This window comes from Sarcophilus harrisii, chromosome 3 (genome assembly GCF_902635505.1).
Source record: "Sarcophilus harrisii chromosome 3, mSarHar1.11, whole genome shotgun sequence".
In the NCBI taxonomy this organism is placed as follows: domain Eukaryota; kingdom Metazoa; phylum Chordata; class Mammalia; order Dasyuromorphia; family Dasyuridae; genus Sarcophilus; species Sarcophilus harrisii.
The window spans coordinates 193,330,274-193,349,186 of NC_045428.1; the positions used below are offsets into that span (position 1 = coordinate 193,330,274).

Below are 18,913 nucleotides of genomic sequence, written 5' to 3' on the forward strand. Positions count from 1 at the left end.
ATACACATACATATAAAATACTTTGAAATAGCTACATATGTATTTATATATCTAAATACATATATACATGCACACCCACAACTCTCTATATGTCCCCAGCTTCTTTGTCTGTCTTCTTATCTTCTCCCCTAATGAATATTTCCCAAGGATTTTATTCCCTAAACTTTTTTCTCTGTAGATTCTCTCTTGAGTAATCACATTCCCTCCTATGGCTTTAACTACCATTCTCTATGTACCTTAGATCATTTCCCTGGAAGAAGTTACTTCTTGACTCACACTAGCACCCCCAAGTTTGTTATCTAATAGTTCCACAGCCTGATTGCTTCTCCAATGTGGATATTTTAGGTAGCCTTTTTCTGTATGATGTGGAAAGGTTGTGATTCCTTTATGCACTCTGAAGTGATATGTTTTTTCTAAATCTTTTCCACCTCTCACTTCTCACTATTATAATACTGTTTTTCAGGTGCCTTTACTTCTTTATTCCCTTAACTAAAGAAACACTTCTCTCATGTTCTAATTTGGCTTTTAGTTTTCTAATTATAAATCATAGAACAAGCACCTTTTGCCTGATGACTGTGTTCTAAAAAATGAAACAAAACAACACACATTTTGTTGTTGTTGAGACCTTTTATTTTTATATCAACCTACATTTCTGAATGTATCCTTCCTCCTCCTTAGGGAGCACATAACAAAAAATTTAAAAATAGTTTATAAAAGTGGTTCAGCAAAAATCAATATATTAAAAGAAAATTTGACATTGTAGTTTCTAGCCCCATCTTTTCAAAGACTTTTTTGGGGAAGAGTTATCTTTCCACATCAATCAGTCAATCAATTATAATTTATTAAAAGTTTACTATATGTCAGGAACAATATTAAATTATCTTTTCTTTGGGGACAAGACTGGTTTTTTTGGTTTGTTTTTGTTGTTTTTAAGATGCAGGTTACAAGTGGGGAGAGAGGAATATAAAATAAATGAAACATGGAAGGCCTGCAAACCTGCAACAGAAACTTTAATCCACAATTTAAATTGGTTTACAAATTCTGTTTTTGGAAAGAAGAGAAGACTCAGTATTATGCCCCTTCACAAATAAAGCAAGTCCTGTTCCTGATTATGAGTATCATTAAAACAGCGTTTTCATTAGCAACATGATTAAGGTTTAATGTAATTGGAATCCAAATTACATCCTTAATCAAAGGGAATACATTGTAAGAAAGAGAAGGAGAATGTAATTGGGAGGCAAATTATAGGAACTTCAATCACAGAGAACAAATTGTAAAGAAAAGGTTAGTAGAATGAAGTTGTCTGAAACTTTTTTTTTAGGAATGGTAACACTTTTGACGTAGTCTTTTCAGAAGTAACTTGAGATTCTGTGAGTTTAATCTGATGTAAATGAGATACTAAGTGGTCTATTAGCTTCATCAAAGTCATTCTAGATCATTATGCTTTTTTCAGTTGATAAAATACTCATGTCAAGAAGTGTGGGATTCAGCAAAAGGAGTACTTAAAGCTTCATTACTTAAACCCTTTCTAGTTTATTAGAGGGAATTACACTAGATTGGATTGAGGAAATCATTCTAAGTCTTCCTTTACCACTTATTGGTTGCTTGACCATAAGTAAAATACTTAATCTCTTTGAGATTCACTATGATTGTTTCTTAAAAGGGCATAAAAATACTTGTTTTACTTGTCTCCTTGGATTGTTATTTGAATTTCAAAGTATTTTGTAAACATTAAATCTTTATGTTAACTACTGTTATTAAAATGAGGGTGAACAAATGAAATTTTGTAAATATTAAACTTCACTATGAGATATTAATAATAATATTAGATTTGTATGACACTTCCATATTTAATTAAATGGTTTCCAATTGTTTTTGAGTGTGAGGGACTCTCCCTCCATTCAATATAGTAATTGCTGATGCTGGGAAAAGTGAATAAAACCAAGAGAACATTGTACAGAGCAACAAGATTATGTGATGAACATCAACTGTGATGAATTTGGCTCTTTTCAACAATGAGATAATTTAAGGCAATTCTAATATTGTGATGGAAAATACCATCTGTATCCAAAGAGAGAATTATGGAAACTTTTGTTGTTTGTTTGCTTATTGTTGGTTTTTCTCCTTTCTTGTGTTTTTTTTTTTTCCCCTTCTGATCTTTCTTGTGCAGCATGACAAATATAGAAATATATTTAGAAGAATTGCTTGTTTAACCTATATTGAATTGCTTGCTGACTTAGGGAGGGAGAAGAGGGAAGGAAGAAAAATTTGGAACAAAGGTGTTCCTTTTGAATTTGAAATTTACATTTATTTTGAAAAAATAGTTTGTATTATTGCTATTTGGGTATTCTTAATCACCTTTGAGTAACCCAATAATCCTAAATGCTTGAAATAACTCTGTGGCCTTGAAGGGACTCTGCTGGGAACACTGTAGCAGAACAACCCCTGGAAAGTTGAGGTGGTTGTATCTCCTTTTAAGGACAATATTAGAAATAATTCACATTTAGATTGCAGTTTACAAGATGTTTCCCTCACAATCCTGAGTTACTACCTCTGTTTTACAGATCTAGATGACAGTTAAAAGATTTGCAAAACACATCTCAACTGTGTGAGGAGGGTAGTATTATTATCCTCATTTTATAAATGAGAAAAATGGAAGCTTTTAAGAGGTCGAGATTTGTCCATGGTCACATAACTAGTAAATTCAAGTTTTCAAGCCCAAGTCTAATTCTGTTGTTTAGTCATTTGATTCTTTTTGACCCCTTTTGGGACTTTTTTGGCAAAGACAGTGGAGTGGGTTGCCATTTCCTTCTCCAGCTCATTTTATAGATAAGGAAACTAAGGCAAACAGGGATAAATGACTTGTCCAGGGTCACACAGCTAGTAAAGTGTTTGAGGCTAGACTTGAACTCTCAAGCTTTCCTGACTCCAGGTCTAGCACTATATCTATTTTACCACCTAGTTGCTTAACTCCAAATCTAGAACTTGTCTGTTATTTCACACAGCTATTTCTGTGAGTGAAGGAAAGAAGGCACAAAGTGACTTGCCTTCAAATGGCAAAGCCAATATCCAAGACTGGAATCCAAATCTCGTGACTGCCAGCCTAATGCTTTTTCTACTATTCAATGGAATCTTTATCTTAGATTTTTAGCTCTTACTATACTATACTAAAGTGATTAACTTTATTTTTTGCATTTATACTGGGAGATTTATGATTCTGAAGTAGGGAAACCATTACTAGTACTATTATTAATAATAACAACATTAAGCACAAAAATAATAAAATGGATTGTCTTTTCAAGTCTGGTCTTGATTTAACAAAAAAAAAAAATGGTAAGAAATGAGAATTTTAAATTTTTTGAGGAATCTGGTCATCAGAACTGCAGAATAGAAAATTATATATAGGGTCAGTAAGACCTGGATTTAAATCCTGCCTAAGATACGAGTGATCTTGGGCAAGTTATTTCTCTGTCTCATCTATAAAATACAGAAATTGTCTTCATTGCCTGTAAGATCCCTTCTATATATGAGCCAATGTTAAAGGCAGGCAATTAACATTAGACTTGCAATCATCATAATTGTAATAGCTAGCATTTTATAAAATACTTCAAGGATTGCAAAGTACTTTATAAATCTTATATCATTTTGATGCTCACAACCCTGTGAGGTAGATGCTATTATATTCTTTTTATAGAAAAGAAACTGAGTTTGTGAGGGTAAGTGATTGTCTCAGAATTATATTTCTAAGTCATTGTCTGAGGAAGGATTGGAACTTAGGTCTTCTAGATTCCAAATCCAGCACTATTATCTATTGCTCTATCCTAGTAGCCTCAAATCTGGGTTTAAAGCTTGTCTACAACATTTACCAGGTGTGAATAGAAACAAGTCATCTCACCTCTTTGAGACTAATTCCTTCTCTGTAAAATGTGGGAAGAATATTATCTCCTCAGAGGGTTGTTCACAGGATCAAATAATAAAATGTATATATATATAGAATTTATGTCAGCCATTATTTAACCTGTTAAACTATTTATTGAGCATTTATTGGGCAGAACCTTACTGTGGGCCTTCAGGTTTTTGAGTCAATTTGAAAACCTTCTGAAGCTTTCTTAGGTTTATTATTTTATTAAGTTGAGTTCTATTTTTTTATAGGTTTCCAAGTACCTGTAAAAATAATTTTAAACATTCATTTTTGTCAAACTTTGTGCTCTAAATTTTTCTTCCCCCCTTCTTTATCTCCCCTTTCTCAAGACAGCAAATAATCTGATATAGGTTAAATAAGTACAGTCCTTTTAAACACTTCCATATTTGTTATGTTGGGTAGGAAAAATCAGACCAGAAGAGAATTAAAAATGGGAGAAAGTAAAAAAACAAACAAAAAAGTTAACATTCTATGCTTTGATTCAAAATCAGTCTCCATAGCTCGCTCTCTGAACTAATGACTAATCTCTGGATGTGATTGGCATTTTCCATCCTGTCTATTGGAATTGCCTTATTGCATTATTGAGAAGAGCCAAGTCCATCACAGTCTATCATCACATAATCTTGTTATTGTGAATATTGTTTTCCTGATTCTGCTCTAAGTTGACTTCTATCAAGAAAACCCTTGGAAAATGAAATGATAAATAATAAATTTGCCAGAAACAATTTTAATCAGTTTTCTTTTCAGGGTTTATTCAATGGATACATAAAGAGCAAATGAACTTCTTGGGAAACTATGAGGTCACTAGAATTGGGAAGAAGGATGAAATAACTATAGAACCCATTTCCCTGCTGTGACAAGAGGACTTCCTTTCTAAGCATCATAATAATAAACTTTATAGTTGCAAATAATATTGTTTTAGCATAAAAATGTAATAGTGTTGAAAACCAATTTTCAATTAGATTAGAATTAATGTTTGTTGTTTAATGTGAAATTCTAAGAACAGGTATAAGAAAAATTACACATTACTTAAATTGGGAGATCTTATACCCTTTTAAATAACTTTTTTCCAATTTCATGTCAAGACAATTTTTAGTATTCTTTTTTTTTTACAAGATTTTGAGTTCCAAATTTTTCTCCCTCTGTTTTCTCCCTTCATCTGAAAATGGTAGGCAATTTGATATAGGCTATACATATGCTATCATGTAAAACATTTCCATATTGGTCATGGTTGTGAAAGAAGAAACAGATCAAAAGAAAAAAAAAACTAAAAAAGAATAAAGTGGAAAAAAACATGCTTGTTTTTGGTATTCACTATCCATCGGTTCTTTATCTGAATGTAGATAGCATTTTCTTTTGTGAGTCCTTTGTAACTTGTCCTGGATCATTGTGTTGCTAAGAAGAGCTGAGTCATAGTTGATTTATCAAATCATGTTGTCTTATAATCCTTTTAAAGATACAGTATTATTTTTAAAGGCAATAGGAGACATGTATGTTCAGATAGTCTTTTTAGAACAGTTAGGCATTAGCTTTTTCATGAAGAGACTACTGATTTTTTCTATTCTATTCAGATATAGTCCATTGTTTTCACTTTGAATAGCATGTAAAAATGCCTGGATAACACAAACCTAGGTATAATATAAATGGTAAAACTGATTCATATTTTGAGCTACTCAGAGAATGGAATGCAATTATTATTAAATGATACTGCTAGTATTTATGATCAATATTAATGACTTCTTTCAAATTAATTTTGTCACAGGGCATAAATGATAGTTTAATCTTTGTCTCAAAAATGAAAAAAAATTGTCAAGTGTATTATATAAGCGCTGAGTATAGTCTAAATCTTTAAACTTGTATTTTTTTAGTGACATCTAGATTGTGTAAATTAAATTTCTGGAATAAGAGCAGTATTTTCAAAAAAAAAAAAAAAAAAAAAAACCTGAAAATCAAAGAGGTATAATCATCTAGACACTTTAATAATGTGAATGTTACAATAAAAAGAGCAAAGTATGTAATGGAAGAGAAAAATTTTTTCAAATCTTTCATATTTACGTGGCAGAAAGGGTTTTCAATAACAAGATCACAATTGAGCCTCTGATTAAGTTTTTGAGAATTTCCATTGCCTACAATTAAGGTATTGGTAAGATTGACCCTTCAACCCTTATTCATTTTTATTGATTTCTTTATTCATATAATCTTGATAGTTTGGGGCAATTTATGTAGTATGCTACTTCCTAAATATAACTAAAGCAATCAAATAGATCAAAAACCTACACACTATCAAAAAAAGAATGAGAGACAACACTTTGTACTGTGTTCTTGCCTTCAGTTTCTGATCCTCTGGGGCTCCTCCACCTCTTCTCTTCCCTTCCTTCTTCCCCACCCCCTCATGAAGCCCAAAAATAATAATTTATTTTTGTGGGCTCTTTACTGTTTCAATGAAAAGGAAAAAAAATGCAATTTCTTTTTTTTTTCCTTCCCTAATTCTCCAATGTATTAAGTAGCTTGTATGAAAAATGATCTCTGTAGAATATTTACTTTTTGACATGTTTCCATTATCTTAGGCTTTATTTCTGAATTGTGACTTTTGAAAAATTTTAGTAGCCCAAGATACTACGATGGGTCCAAAAGATGAATAAGATAAGTTGCAAGATGGAAAGGATTTAGCTTGTCAGGATTTCATGATAGTAATAGTTATTAATCCAGAACACTTTTAATCCACAAAAGGCTTGGATTTTCATGACTACACTTAGTATAAAAACATAATTTGCTTCTTTTTACCTTAATTTGAGAATTCAATATAAGATATATTGCAAAGCTCTTGCATTTTAAAAGAAACTATAATGTTGAAGTCATGAACAAGTAAATATTCAACTAAAAGGGACAATTATCACTTTTGTACAGAAAAATGTGATTTGTTTTGCATACAACAAGGCTATTTTAGGTGTTCTGAGGAATCATTTTCCATCTCTGGCAGTCTCCAGTCCTTTTAACAGGTGTCAGAAATATCCTGGATTGACTAAACTTTCACCATGAAATTTCTAATTCTATTTCGTTATTTTTACGCGGTATGCAACTTCCTGCTGGTTCTATTCATAACAAAGATCGGAGACAAGCTGCAAAACCGACCTAAAAAATTACTTCCAATTCAAAAAAATAACCAGAACTATGGTAATTTCTCAAAGCTAGCAAAGAGGGCAGGCTTAGCTTTGAAGTGATAAGGGAACACCTTCCTTTTCGGAAGGCGATACCCGGTGACTCAAAACTTTGCATTTCGAAGACAGATCAAAGGATCGCAAAGCAGGCTTCTAGCTAGATTCCGGGGTGTCCCCGTTGGAACCAACTTCGTATCCAATGCAGCAATCTGATGTGACTTGGGGCGGGATGGGGGGGGGGGGCGCAGGCAGACCTTTTTGCTGTACTGGACACTGAGCAGCGTGGCGGGAAGCACAGCCGTAACTTCAAAAAAAAAAAAAAAAGGCAAAAAGTTTCATGGAAAAGGTTGAAACGCGCTCGCAAGAACGTCTCGGCTCTGGCGCACTTCGGCAATTTGCGAGTAATATTTTCTTGGCCAGCCATCAACCTGCCTAAGGTTGGTCGGGTATCTATCGCCTGCTTCCTAAACTGGTAGTCCTCGGGGTCAAATCTGATTTAGGGGGCTATGCGGGAAGACGAAGGGCAAGGGGAGCGGGGAGGTTGCTGCCTCCGGGGACGAAGGGGACTCCTCGCAGGTAGGGAAGCGGGGGGCGGGAGGGGGGGGCGAAGCACATTTCTTTGAACCGCCCGAGGATGCTCCCTTAGAACTGGAACGTTGAGTTCCGTTAGTACATCCATGCCCCGTCAGTTGACGTAAAGGACTATTGCAGGCGCATTTAACACCATCTTCCCGACGGGTTCCCCCTCTGCAGGCAAGCACAACGCACATGCATACGCACATAGCCTAGCCCGGGTCGTTTTAGCACTTTGGGTGAGGTGGAGTGGACTTGTGGAAGGCACGTGGCGCGTGGCAGGGTGGGCGGTGTCCAGGATAGGGACCCTTTGGCTTCGCTTTCCGTTTGGGGAGGCGGAGATGGAGAGGCGGGGGAGGGAGGGAGGAGTAAAGGAGGCTGGCCGGGATGGAGGAGTCGGGGTGTGTGTGGGGGTGAGGGTGGGCAAAGAAATGTGTGCGGAGCAGCGCGCTCCAGACCTCCTGGTTCCCGCCCCCCCACCCCCACCCCCACCCCCACCCCCACCCCCACCCCCGGGCTTTCGAGCGCTGCGGGGCATGCGCGGCTCCGCACGGCGCTACCCAAACATGGCGGCGACAGCAGCGGCGCCGGCGTGAATTCCGGCGCCGGACGGACCCAGGTGACAGAGCCGCTGTTGCTTCCATCGCTAGGGCCCGGGACCTCTCCTCGGAGGAGGTGAGTCGTGACCTTTTCTTCAGCCTGCGGCTCATTTTTCCGAAATCTACTCCGTCTAGCTCCCTCCGGTAAGGTAGTAGGTATCGGTTGTGTGTTTGTGTGTGAGTTGGGGGGGTGGGGTGGGTGAACCCCTCTCTCGCCCGGGCTGTCTTGCGCGGGGAACGCCCCCTTCACAACCGCCGGGCTGCGCGCGCCCTGTTCGGCCGGAGTGAGGAGGGGAGTTAGGGCTCCGCCCCCTCTCTCCTCCCCTCTCCCGCGTCCGAGGAGGCACCCTACCCCCGCCCCCACCGCGGGAGGTGGGCTCACGGCGGCGTCGTTTCCCCCCTTCTTAATGCACCTCCCCCCTCCTCCCTTTAGCTTTCCTGGATCGCGCTCGCTTTCCTCCGCTCGTGACTTCCCAGGGAGTCTGCGTCTCCTGGGCGCCCAGCTCGCGCCTCCATCCCTCCCACCTCCCCAAACTGTACTCGAAAACCTAGAAGAAACCTACTCCAGGTGTCCTGAGCACACAAGAGGTGAATTTTTTTTTTCCTTCCTTTCTTTCTCCGGGCCCGGATGGGGTGGGGGGTGGGTCTCAGCACTTTCCCAGACACGGACATCCCCCGGCGGGCATGTGGTATATCCCTCCTTCCTTTTCTCCCTCCCCCCTCCCTTATTTAGCTTTTTTCTCAATGCATTTCTACCCCAGGAACCTGACATCTCCTACCCAAAACTTTTTTTCCTTTGACGGGACACCACCCCTTTTACTTTTTTTTTTAACCCTCGTTTTCCCCAGACTAGCGGGCAGGAAGGAAAATGGGGAAGGGCACCCCTCCGAGTGGCAGCCGCGGGTGGTGCGCGCTCTCCTGAGGGACGACTCACGGGCGCTGTTTGTTGCCCACTCTCGGAGCAAGGGCGGCGGGTTGCACACGTTGGAGCGGGTGCCTTTGGAGAGGAAACTTGATGCGTGATGCTCCGAAGTTGGGTCCCGGATCCCGGAGCACGCGTGTCTTTGGCGGATCGTGGAGAACTCCTTCGAAACTTTCGGATTACTCCCGGAGTGGGGCGCGGAACGCGCTTTCTGGGTGTTGTAGCTGGGGAGCGTCCCTGGAGAGAGAGTCGCTTGGACGCAAGTTTGCTGTGTTTACAATGCTAGCGGGGACCATTCACTCGAGCTAGGCTGCAGTATGTGTGCTGAGCGGCTTCTGTCGGGAATTCTTTATTTCACTCTTCCTAAGAGACTGCCTTTGGAGGCAATGAGTGACTAGAGGCTCTGCTTCTTTTGCATATAGTGGAGGAAAAACCTAGTCTTATTTTGGTAAGTGGGTTTGTTTGAGGGGAGGGGGAGAAACAGATGCGTTTTTTTTTCCCCTCAAGTGTACCTTTGTAGGTATGATTATAGTAAAGGAGAAGTAGATTTTATGATTTCCTATACAATGCTGCATATTTTTACGAGATTTATTCTTAGTCTTGGTTTTATGAAAGTAATTTACATTGTTTTTTATTTTTAGTAATCTTCAGAGTATTATACAATAATCATTTTCACCAATAAAAAAACTTTATTTAACTTACTGTACAAGATTCTATACTTCCAAATATTAGAAGGTAGAGACATTTTCAGTATATCAGAGGGGAAGAAATTGATACAGAAAAAATAATTTGATCAGCATCATGCCATCTACAGGCTTACAAAGGGATTTTTTCCCCAGAAACTTTATGTTCCGTTTTAATGTTTTATAGAATGAATCCTTCCAGATTTGAGAGAATATTATCTGAGTCTTAAACTGGAAATATTGCAGTTAGACAATAATTACAATCAGATTAGATTACCCTCTAATGACAGAGACAGTATGTAAATAAATATATGCAAAGCAAATTACGTACTAGAGAACTAGAAAGTAATTGACAGGAAAGGCACTAGCTTTAAGAGGGGTTGAGGAAGTTCCTGCAGAAGAAGGTATTTTGCTTGGGACATGAGTTTATTCTTTATATGAAGCATTGCTTTTGAAGAAATCGGGGTTATACTACTTACCAGAAGCTAATAACAGGACTTCATTAGCATTATTATGCATCTGATTATTTTGTATAAGTTAAAGAGTTATGAAAAGAGAAAGGTCTTTTCTCTTTAATACATGCCTACTTGGTATACATGGCCAACTGGTTTGTTGGAACTTTTTATATTCAAAATATATTGAGATTTTTTATACCTTTAACACCTCAGTGAGTTCCTGAAATCATTTAGGAAGGTAGTAGCCAAATGTTTTGAAAGATTGACTGGATTTTAGAAAATGTTATTTTGGAAAAGAAATGGGATATAACTGCTGTGTGAAAAAGCATGCTCCAAGTTTTTATACAATGTACATAGCACAAAGATGTCTGATTTGGTATTAATGATAGCAACTGATACTTTGTGATTTTTGCGTAATAATTTAAGGTTTGCAAGGTATTTTACCTTGGAGCCTCACATCAAACTTGTGAAGGAGTTAATATAAGTAATATTTTATTTTACCAGTGAGGAAACGAGTAAAGCCTAGAGTGGTAAAATGATGATCATGATCACATCCTAGACCTTTATGGCCCTAAGACCTTCACTTTCTCTACTATGCTATGCTGAGTGGTTTTTTTTTCCTTTTTTTTTTTTTTCCAGTTCATTTTTTTTTTTTATTATAGCTTTTTATATACAAAACATATGCATGGGCAATTTTTCAACATTGACCCTTGCAAAAACTTCTATTTCAATTTTTTCCCTCCTTCCCTCCACCCCCTCCCTTAGATGGCAGGTAGTCCCATACATATTAAATATGTTAAAGTAAATGTTAAATACTATATATATATTATATATATATATATATATATATACACACACACATATACATACATACATATTTATATAGTTATCTTGCTGCACAAGAAAGATAGGATTTAGAAAAAGGTAAAAATAACCTGAAAAGAAAAAACAAAAATGTAAGCAAACAATAACAGAAAGAGTGTAAATGCTATGTTGTGGTCCATACTCATTTCCCAGTGTTCCTTCTCTGGGTGTAGGTGGTTCTGTTCATTACAGATCAATTGGAACTGATTTGGATCCTCTCATTGCTGAAGAGAGCCACATCCATCAGAATTGATCATCATATAGTATTGTTGAAGTGTATAATGATCTGCTCATTTCAGTATTGAGTGTTTTTCAAGAGTAAAGCCTTATGGACCCACATTTAACACCGTATACCAAGATAATATCAAAATGGGTTCATGATTTAGGCAGAAAGAATGAGATTATAAATAAATAAGAGAAACATAGGATAGTTTACCTCTCAGACTTGTGGAGGAGGAAGGAATTTATGACCAAAGAAGAACTAGAGATCATTATTGATCACAAAATAGAAAATTTTGATTATATCAAATTAAAAAGCTTTTGTACAAACAAAACTAATGCAAACAAGATTAGAAGGGAAGCAATAAACTGGGAAAACATTTTTACCTTTAAAGGTTCTGATAAAAGCTTCATTTTCAAAATATATAGAGAATTGACTTTTTAAAAAATTTATTCTTTAATTTGTTACAACTTTTTATTGACAGAACCTATGCCAAGATAATTTTTTACAACATTATCCCTTGCACTCACTAATGTTCCAATGTTTCCCCTCTCTCCACCCCCTCCTCTAGATGGCAAGCAGTCCTATATATGTTAAAATATGTCGCAGTATATCCTAGATACAATATATGTGTGCAGAACCAAACAGTTCTCTTGTTGCACAGGGAGAATTGGATTCAGAAGGTAAAAATAACCCGGGAAGAAAAACAAAAATGCAAACAGTTTACATTCATTTCCCAGTGTTCTTTCTTTGGGTGTAGCTGCTTCTGTCCATCATTGATCAATTGAAACTGAGTTAGGTCTCTTTGTTGAAGAAATCCGCTTCTTGTTGAAGTATATAGTGATCTCCTGGTTCTGCTCATTTCACTCAGCATCAGTTCATGTAAGTTTGACTCTTAATTTATAAGAAATCAGGCCATTCTCTAATTGACAAATAGTCAAAGGATATGAACAATTTTCAGATGATGAAATTGAAACTATTTCTACTCATATGAAAGGGTATTCCAAATCACTATTGATCAGAGAAATGCAAATTAAGACAATTCTGAGATACCACTACACACCTCTCAGATTGGCTGACAGGAAAAGATAGAGACGTATGTTGGAGGGGATGTGGGGAAAACTGGGACACTGATTGGTGGAGTTGTGAACAGATCCAGGCATTCTGTAGAGCAATTTGGTACTATGCTCAAAAAGTTACCAAATTGTGCATACCCTTTGATCTAGCAGTGCTACTACTGGGCTTATATCCCAAAGAGATATTAAAGAAGGGAAAGGGACCCACATGTGCCAAAACGTTTGTGGCAGCTCTGTTTGTAGTGACTAGAAACTGGAAAATGCATGGATGCCCATCAATTGGAGAATGGTTGGGTAAATTGTGATATATGAATATTATGGAATATTATCGTTCTTTAAGAAATGACCAGCATGATGAATACAGAGAGGCTTGGAGAGACCGACCCTAATCCTAACCCTATAATGCCAAGTAAAAGGAGTAGAACCAGGAGATCATTATGCATACACTTCAACAACAATACTGTATGAGGATGTATCCTGATGGATGTGGATATCTTCAACAAAGATGGACATAATTGGCTACACCCAGAGAAGGAACATTGGGAAATGAATGTGGACTAGCATTTTTGTTTTTCTTCCCAGGTTATTTTTACCTTCTGAATTCAATTCTTGTGCAACAACAAGAGAACTGTATGGTTTTGCACACATATATTGTATCTAAGATATACTTTAACATGTTTAACATATATGAGACTGCCTGCCATCTAGGGGAGGAGTTGGAGGGAGGGAAGGGAAAGGTTGGAACAGACGTGAGTGCAAGGGACAATGTTGTAAAAATTGCCCATGCATATGTTGTCAATAAAAAGCTATTAAAAAAAAAAAAGTAAGGCCTTAAAGGAAATTGTGCTCCTGCAATTGTCAGACCTTTTTGTTGTTGTTATTTTAACATTAGAACATATTTGTTCAGTATGTACTCATGCAAGGTACTGTAAATTAGGACACATGTATAAAGAAGGTAATAAGTAGGTTGTTGAATACTTTAAAAATTTATTCATAAAAATTAGTGGAAAAAGTTTAGAGGAACAATTAAGGAAAAAAAATCCCATAAAGAATATTCTTTCTACAAATCATTCGACTTTTTACTTGCAAGAAATATGTGAATAATAATGGTACTGCAGTTCAGTTTTATATTAAAATATATTTGTGAGAAATTTTTGTGCTCCAGGAAGCTCTAAACCAGTGAAGTAAGAATTTTTTGTGTGGCTAAGGGGTCACTTTTAAGTGTGACCTGAATGCTTCCTTGTTCCTTGGTTGAGGTGTTTTTCCCACCCACCCTTACCTCCCACCCCCAGTATAAATTACTCAGATAAAAAAGTATTTTTTTAATGGTCAAGATTTTAAGGTTGTGATATCCTTATTTGAATTTTAACTAATTCTTGTTGAAACACTTGTTGAGTTGTTTAAAAATTTAATAGCTTTAACAAATACTTGTTATGGGAGCTCTTTTTAATTTTGTTGAATTTTAACTGCTTTCATCCTACTCCAAGTTGGTGCTGGTGTCTTTATTCATCTGTGAAATGGTGATCATAATAATCTTATGGACCCTCCCTGAGAAATAATAGTAAAGTACCTTGAAAAGACTGCATAAATATCAGGTCATTTTGAAGGACATTAATCTCCAAAAGCCAACTGGAATCACATTATTTTCTTTGAAAACTATTTGAATATTCTACAATGATTTGTTTTGTCTTTGTTCCACAGCATAATAGAAGTGTTTTGCACTTAGTAAAAGTTTAATAAATGTTTTTTGAATTGGATTTACAGTACATCTATCTTCTCCTCAGGAACAATGAAGTCAGAGATGTGATGTCTCAGAAATAAGAATTTCTCTTGTTGCTGTTATTTGTCTGTCTCTAATCTGTTTTCCTAATGCTTACCTTTAAGCCATTTAAATCATTTTTGTTCTTATTATAATAGTTAATGGCAGTCTGAGGTAATTTCCTGTATTTCTTTCCTTTTTTTTTATGAAAAAAAAATTCTTGTTTTTTGATTTTTTTTCTTTAAGCAGGTTATTTCAGAAATTATAAAAATTATTATTTGTATGCTCCACTAAGTTCATGTATTATTATGTTTGAACTAATATATGGAATTAAAAATCTTTTGGTCAGTACATTACTACAGAGTCAATAAATGACACACTTTATTTTTGAGTAAAGAAGAAATTATTTTGAAATGTGAATATAGTTAGACTCAAATAGTAGTTGATGTTAATGTTGCCAAACTTTTATCTTTTTGCTTATCTGTTTAAACTTCCTTAAACAGGATATGGTAGAAAGGAAAGATAATGAACTTGTTGAGACATTTGATAGTGATAAAGTAATAGATTTGAAAGATAATGTATAACTATTTCAGTAATATGCCAGAATGTAAAGAAGTATATCATCTAATTAAAAGTTTTTTCTTTTATGATAGTATAGGTAATTTGCCTATTATGCCTGTGTTTCTTCAAGTTAACTTGTTTTTAGAACCTTTTGAAATATCTATCTATATCTCTATATACACACATAACATTTCAGTGCTAATAAACATGTTTTGAATGGTGGTAGAAATACTTTAGTTGGGTGATTAGCTGATATCTGTATTAATGTTTGAAGAACTTGACAGTTTAGGTTTTGGGACATTATAGATTCATGTTAATTATATGTATTTTTATAGTCTTGTCTAATGTGGATTACTATTGTCATTTCCATTATTTCTTTTAGATCTGCTAGAAATCATAAATCTAGACCAGTTATGGGGAGGGGGAGAAGCTGTAACTTGACTATGTACTTTGTCAAAATGTTAATTTGCAGACTTTCTTTACTGACCCCATGACTGTATTTTAAATGAATAGAAATTTACTATTGTAAATTAGGATTTAGGTAAATTTTGACTTTTTAGTTTTCTGTTTTCTGAAGTATAAATAAGGTTATTCCAAAAGGTAAATTTCATTTAAATTGTTTTAAAAACAAATGACAAGCAATTATAAAGAAACAATTTAAATTTGAATTTTCAGATAATCAAATTATTCAAAATAGCTGATTTGCCTACTTGAGTTCATGTTTATTTTAATCTGGGAAAGGTCAAATTTCTTGAGTTTTTCAGAGTTGATTTGATTAATATAGATCACAAATTGAAAGGAATTTAAGTTATTAGGAAAACTCGGGAAAGGTCAAATTTCTTGAGTTTTTCAGAGTTGATTTGATTAATATAGATCACAAATCGAAAGGAATTTAAGTTATTAGGAAAACTCAGTTTTTTTTTTTTTAACTAAGGACATTCTTGTTTTGATAAGAGCTACAAGTCATGTTTTTATATACATTATATATGTATATGTATTTTTAGAAGTTACCATAACATTTTAATTTTTTCTAATTTTTATATCGCATAAGAAAATTAAATGGTAAGTTGGTGATGTTATTTATGAAAATTATGTTATGTAAGTAATTTAGGTTTTAAATCACATGAAATTCAGTAAGTTAAGTGATAGATTTTAATATTTTTAGCAGATTACTATACATACAAAAACAAGGGAAATAGAAATTTATTTAAATATTCTATGGGAAAAGTATAATGATTCAGTGGAGATAGATTGCTGTAGTTGAAGCAGAGAACGCCTAGATTCAGATTCTAACTCTCGACATTTATCAGCTGTTTGATCATATAAAAGTCACTAAAACACTCTAAGCCATAAGTAGTTCCCCAAGATATAGTTAGTAGTGAGTTGGTGGAAGAGGTTCTCGTGTATCAAAATAGATGTCATATAATAAACATTCTCCTCAGTGATAAATATCAATTATTTGAGCAAAACATGTTATTTAAAATTTATGAACTGCTTTTTGAAAGGTAAATTAAAATTCCATTCAGTTCAATATATGAAATTCAAACTATTGCTTTGCTTCCAGTTTATTTGTTGATTAGAAAGAGTTATATGTTATTACTTTTCAGTTCCCAGAAACTTTTTGTTCTAAAATTTATTTTACAATGAATTCAGAGGAAAATTCTAAGATTACTGTTAGTAATTTCTCATGAGTCAGGGGTGTGTGTGTGTATGTGTATGTATGTATCAAATAGTTAATTTCTAGTTCTGATTTTTAAAAAAATTATTTAATTTACTTTTTGTTTGTTTGTTTTTTTGATACTGGGTCTCCTTATCTTGCTATTAGGCATTGAAGCTTGTGCTATTTCTAATCTATTTTCCCTTTCTTTCAGCACTTTTCTTGTGGAGACTTATCATATTGGTGCCATTTAGTATAGAGATCTATTGAGCTTCCCAAAATCAAAAGATCTACCAGTCTCTCCTATTAGTAAGCTAGAGAAAAGATGGAAATAAGCATTTATATAGCACCTACTATGTATCAGGTTCTGTACCAAGTGTTTTTTGCAGATATCTCATTTTATACTCAACAGCAATCCTGGGAAATAGAACCTATTAGTATCTCCATTTTACAGTTGGGGAAACAGACTAGTATTGATTAAGTGACTTGTTCAGGGTTACATAATAAATGTCTTGAGGTTGGACTTGAACTTGGGTCTTATTGACTCCAGGTCAACTAACTGCCTAGGCTACTGCTACAGGCGAGTAACACCATATCAGACTATAGAATTGATAATATGGGAAGGCATTTTCTGTACAGTTTAGTCTCCATTGTTTCATTCATTGATTTTACTTATGGGTATATTTTGTTTTTAACCAAATAATGATCATGTTGACTTTTGTATTTCAATTTTGCCTGTGGTAGAGAACCTCAGAGTCCCTTTGGTGGCTACCTTTCACCTTATATTCTCACTGGTAACTCCCAAGAAGCTATAGCATGTGCAGTGACTACACTCTTAACAACCAAGCTATCTCTGCAGATAGGCTAAAAAGGGTTGAGGAAATTGCCATTAGTGATTATCTACCTCAAGCATGAGAAGACTTATTCCCACTCCACCCCAAATGTTGTGGAGTGCTTAGAACTTAAAATGCCAGGGTCATCTTCTGTACCCTGGGCCACAGCACATTGTCTTGACTTTTGTCTTACTACTCTGGTGAATAGAAAAGAGTGAGATTGATGACTGAAACCTTGCCTCACTTAAATTCAATTCTCAAGATAGCACTGCATGAAATTAGTAGAACAAGGGATAGTCTACCTGTCAGATCTGTGGAGAAGTAAGGACTTTATGGCCAAAGAAGAATTAGGGAACATTATGAAATGCAAAAGGGATAATTTTTATTACATTAAATTAAAAACTTTTTGCACAAAGCCAGTGTAACCAAGATTAGAAGAGAAGCAGAAGGCTGGGGAAAATTTTTATAGTATTTCTGATAAAGGACTCATTTCTAAAATAGAGAACTAACTAAAGTCATTCCTCAATTGATAAATGATCAAAGAATATGAACAATTTTCAGATAAAGAAATTAAAGCCATTTCTAGTCATATGAAAAAATGCTCTAAATAGCTTATTGATTAGAGAAATACAAATTAAGACAACTCTGAGGTACACCTCAGATTGGTTAAAATGACAGGAAAAGATGATAAATATTCTAGGGGATGTGGGGAAATGCACTCTTAATGCATTGGAGCTGTGAAATGATCTAGCCATTCTGGAGAGCAATTTGGAACTATATCCACAGGGCTATCAAACTGTCCATACTTTTTGATGCAACAGTCTCCCAAAGAGATCATAAAAGAGTTGGAAAAGGAGCCCTATGTGCAAAAATGTTTTTAGTAGCTCTTTGTAGTGGGAAGGAATTGGAAATTGAATGGATGCCCATCAGTTGGGAAATGGCTGAAAAAGTTATGGTATTAATGTAATGGAATATCACTGTTCTATAAGAAATGATGAGCAGGATGATTTCAGAAAAGTCTTGAAAGTTTGACATGATCTGATGCTGATTGAAGAGAAGCAGAATCAGGAAAATATTGTACACAATAATAACATGAATTTGTAACAGTCAACTGTCATGGCCTTGGTTCTTTTCCACAATAACCTGATTCAAGGCAATTCCAATGGACTTGGAGAAATGCCATCCACATCTAGGTAGAGAAAGAAAACTATGGAGAATAAATGTAGATTGAATGGATTGTACATATATGACCTATATGCGATTGCTTGCTGTCTTGGGGAGGGAGGGAGAAAAATTGGGAACACAAGGTGTTACAAAAAAGAAGGTTGAAAGCTATATATGTATTTGGAAAAAAATACTTTTGGAAAATTAAATTAAAAAGATATTATCACATGACAGTGGTTCTCTTTGAAAGGAGATGTCATCCAAAGTCCAGTGTTTCTTAAATTAAAACTACATAAAATAATGTCAGTTTTTCATAGATTAGACAGCTGACAATCTTTGTGGGACATATTTATATACCTTTGGGCTATCCCCAGGCCAATTGATGTGGAATTGGAGAAGAAAGTAGCAGGTCAGAACTAAGTATATACTGACAGTAGTTAAAGAGTTGGAAGGCAATATATGCACAG

At 35.5% G+C, this 18,913-nt stretch overlaps 1 protein-coding gene across 10 annotated transcripts in view; it reads left to right on the top strand.

Annotated features, from left to right (window-relative positions):
* Positions 1-7,326: 7,326 nt before the first annotated feature.
* The window catches only part of SCML2 (Scm polycomb group protein like 2), a 147,624-nt gene continuing 136,037 nt past the window's right edge, over positions 7,327-18,913 (top strand). The window contains exons 1-3 of one of the 10 annotated variants that reach the window (XM_023500308.2): positions 7,327-7,517; positions 8,304-8,396; positions 8,686-8,840. The gene's annotated coding sequence lies outside the window, so the exon portion shown is untranslated. Of the gene's footprint in view, positions 7,518-7,784; positions 7,893-8,160; positions 8,397-8,685; positions 8,841-9,100; positions 9,623-18,913 lie in introns of those variants that run through there. The other 9 variants (XM_031958930.1, XM_031958925.1, XM_031958926.1 and 6 more) reach the window with 9 other exon arrangements.